This window comes from Saccoglossus kowalevskii, chromosome 11 (assembly GCF_978046115.1).
Source record: "Saccoglossus kowalevskii chromosome 11, keSacKowa6.1, whole genome shotgun sequence".
In the NCBI taxonomy this organism is placed as follows: domain Eukaryota; kingdom Metazoa; phylum Hemichordata; class Enteropneusta; family Harrimaniidae; genus Saccoglossus; species Saccoglossus kowalevskii.
Window position 1 is genome coordinate 26,949,174 of NC_140651.1, and position 4,754 is coordinate 26,953,927.

A 4,754-nucleotide genomic window follows, 5' to 3' on the forward strand; every position below is an offset into this window, starting at 1 on the left:
ACGCAAACGTAGCTGATAATACAGTACGTACGTACCACGTACACGCTTTATGACGCAGATGAAGCTGATAATACAGTACGTACGTACCACGTACACGCTTTATGACGGAAACGTAGCTGATAATACAGTACATATGTACCACGTTCACGCTTTACGACGCAAACGTAGCTGATAATACAGTACGTACATACCACGTACACGCTTTACGACGCAAACGTAGCTAATAATACAGTACGTACGTACCACGTACACGCTTTATGACGCAAACGTAGCTGATAATACAGTACGTACGTACCACGTACACGCTTTACGACGCAAACGTAGCTAATAATACAGTACGTACGTACCACGTACACGCTTTAAGACGCAAACGTAGCTGATAATACAGTACGTACGTACCACGTACACGCTTTATGACGCAAACGTAGCTAATAATACAGTACGTACGTACCACGTACACGCTTTATGACGCAAACGTAGCTGATAATACAGTACGTACGTACCACGTACACGCTTTACGACGCAAACGTAGCTAATAATACAGTACGTACGTACCACGTACACGCTTTATGACGAAACGTAGCTGATAATACAGTACGTACGTACCACGTACACGCTTTATGACGCAAACGTAGCTGATAATACAGTACGTACGTACCACGTACACGCTTTATGACGCAGACGAATCTGATAATACAGTACGTACGTACCACGTACACGCTTTATGACGCAAACGTAGCTGATAATACAGTACGTACGTACCACGTACACGCTTTACGACGCAAACGTAGCTGATAATACAGTACGTACGTACACGTACACGCTTTATGACGCAAACGTAGCTGATAATACGTACGTACCACGTACATGCTTTACGACGCAAACGTGGCTGATAATACGTACGTACCACTTACACGCTTTACGACGCAAACGTAGCTGATAATACAATACGTGCGTACCACGTACACGCTTTATGACGCAAACGTAGCTGATAATACGTACGTACCACGTGCACGCTTTACGACGCAAACGTAGGTGATAATACAATACGTGCGTACCACGTACACGCTTTACGACGCAAACGTAGCTGATAATACAGTACGTACGTACCACATACACGCTTTACGACGCAAACATAGCTGATAATACAGTACGTACGTACCACGTACACGTTTTACGACGCAAACGTAGCTGATAATACATTACGTACGTACCACGTACACGCTTTATGACGCAAACGTAGCTGATAATACAGTACGTACGTACCACGAACACGCTTTACGACGCAAACGTAGCTGATAATACAGTACGTGCGTACCACGTACATGCTTTATGACGCAGACGTAGTTGATGATACAGTACGTACATGCCACGTACACGCTTTACGACGCAAACGTAGCTGATAATACAGTACGTACGTACCACGTACACGCTTTACGACGCAAACGTAGCTGATAATACATTACGTACGTACCACGTACACGCTTTATGACTTAAACGTAGCTGATAATACAGTACGTACGTACCACGAACACGCTTTACGACGCAAACGTAGCTGATAATACAGTACGTGCGTACCACGTACACGCTTTATGACGCAGACGTAGTTGATGATACAGTACGTACATACCACGTACACGCTTTACGACGCAAACGTAGCTGATAATACAGTACGTACGTACCACATACACGCTTTATGACGCAGACGTAGTTGATAATACAGTACGTACGTACCACGTACACGCTTTACGACGCAAACGTAGCTGATAATACAGTACGTACGTACCACGTACACGCTTTATGACGCAAACGTAGCTGATAATACAGTACGTACGTACCACGAACACGCTTTACGACGCAAACGTTACTGATAATACAGTACGTACGTACACGTACAAGCTTTACGACTCAAACGTAGCTGATAATACAGTACGTACGTACCACGTACACGCTTTATGACGCAGATGAAGCTGATAATACAGTACGTACTTACCACGTACACGCTTTATGACGGAAACGTAGCTGATAATACAGTACATATGTACCACGTTCACGCTTTACGGCGCAAACGTAGCTGATAATACAGTACGTACATACCACGTACACGCTTTATGACGCAAACTTAGCTGATAATACAGTACGTACGTACCACGTACACACTTTTTGGACGCAAACGTAGCTAATAATACAGTACGTACGTACCACGAACACGCTTTACGACGCAAACGTTACTGATAATACAGTACGTACGTACACGTACAAGCTTTACGACTCAAACGTAGCTGATAATACAGTACGTACGTACCACGTACACGCTTTATGACGCAGATGAAGCTGATAATACAGTACGTACTTACCACGTACACGCTTTATGACGGAAACGTAGCTGATAATACAGTACATATGTACCACGTTCACGCTTTACGGCGCAAACGTAGCTGATAATACAGTACGTACATACCACGTACACGCTTTATGACGCAAACTTAGCTGATAATACAGTACGTACGTACCACGTACACACTTTTTGGACGCAAACGTAGCTAATAATACAGTACGTACGTACCACGTACACGCTTTATGCCGCAAACGTAGCTGTTAATACAGTACGTACGTACCACGTACACGCTTTATGACGCAAACGTAGCTAATAATACAGTACGTACGTACCACGTACACGCTTTATGACGCAAACGTAGCTGATAATACAGTACGTACGTACCACGTACACGCTTTACGATGCAAACGTAGCTGATAATACAGTACGTGCGTACCACATACATGTTTTATGACACAGACGTAGTTGATGATACAGTACGTACATACCACGTACACGCTTTACGACGCAAACGTAGCTGATAATACAGTACGTACTTACCACGTACTCGCTTTATGACGCAAACGTAGCTGATAATACGTACGTACCACGTGCACGCTTTACGACGCAAACGTAGCTGATAATACAATACGTGCGTACCACGTACACGCTTTACGACGCAAACGTAGCTGATAATTCAGTACGTACGTACCACGTACACGCTTTACGACGCAAACGTAGCTGATAATACAGTACGTACGTACCACGTACACGCTTTACGATGCAAACGTAGCTGATAATACAGTACGTGCGTACCACATACATGTTTTATGACACAGACGTAGTTGATGATACAGTACGTACATACCACGTACACGCTTTACGACGCAAACGTAGCTGATAATACAGTACGTACTTACCACGTACTCGCTTTATGACGCAAACGTAGCTGATAATACGTACGTACCACGTGCACGCTTTACGACGCAAACGTAGCTGATAATACAATACGTGCGTACCACGTACACGCTTTACGACGCAAACGTAGCTGATAATACAGTACGTACGTACCACGTACACGCTTTACGATGCAAACGTAGCTGATAATACAGTACGTGCGTACCACATACATGTTTTATGACACAGACGTAGTTGATGATACAGTACGTACATACCACGTACACGCTTTACGACGCAAACGTAGCTGATAATACAGTACGTACTTACCACGTACTCGCTTTATGACGCAAACGTAGCTGATAATACGTACGTACCACGTGCACGCTTTACGACGCAAACGTAGCTGATAATACAATACGTGCGTACCACGTACACGCTTTACGACGCAAACGTAGCTGATAATTCAGTACGTACGTACCACGTACACGCTTTACGACGCAAACGTAGCTGATAATACAGTACGTACATACCACATACACGCTTTATGACGCAAACGTAGCTGATAATACAGTACGTACGTACCACGTACACGCTTTACGACGCAAACGTAGCTGATAATACATTACGTACGTACCACGTACACACTTTATGACGCAAACGTAGCTGATAATACAGTACGTACGTACCACGAACACGCTTTACGACGCAAACGTAGCTGATAATACAGTACGTGCGTACCACGTACACGCTTTATGACACAGACGTAGTTGATGATACAGTACGTACATACCACGTACACGCTTTACGACGCAAACGTAGCTGATAATACAGTACGTACGTACCACGTACTCGCTTTATGACGCAAACGTAGCTGATAATACGTACGTACCACGTACATGCTTTACGACGCAAACGTGGCTGATAATACGTACGTACCACTTACACGCTTTACGACGCAAACGTAGCTGATAATACAATACGTGCGTACCACGTACACGCTTTATGACGCAAACGTAGCTGATAATACGTACGTACGTACCACGAACACGCTTTACGAAGCAAACGTAGCTGATAATACAGTACGTGCGTACCACGTACACGCTTTATGACGCAAACGTAGCTGATAATACAATACGTGCGTACCACGTACACGCTTTACGACGCAAACGTAGCTGATAATACAGTACGTACGTACCACGTACACGCTTTACGACGCAAACGTACCTGATAATACAGTACGTACATACCACGTACACGCTTTATGAAGCAAACGTAGCTGATAATACAGTACGTACGTACCACGTACACGCTTTACGACGCAAACGTAGCTGATAATACATTACGTACGTACCACGTACACGCTTTATGACGCAAACGTAGCTGATAATACAGTACGTACGTACCACGTAAACGCTTTATGACTCAAACGTAGCTGATAATACAGTACGTACGTACCACGAACACGCTTTACGACGCAAACGTAGCTGATAATACAGTACGTGCGTACCACGTACCCTCTTTATGAGGCAGACGTAGT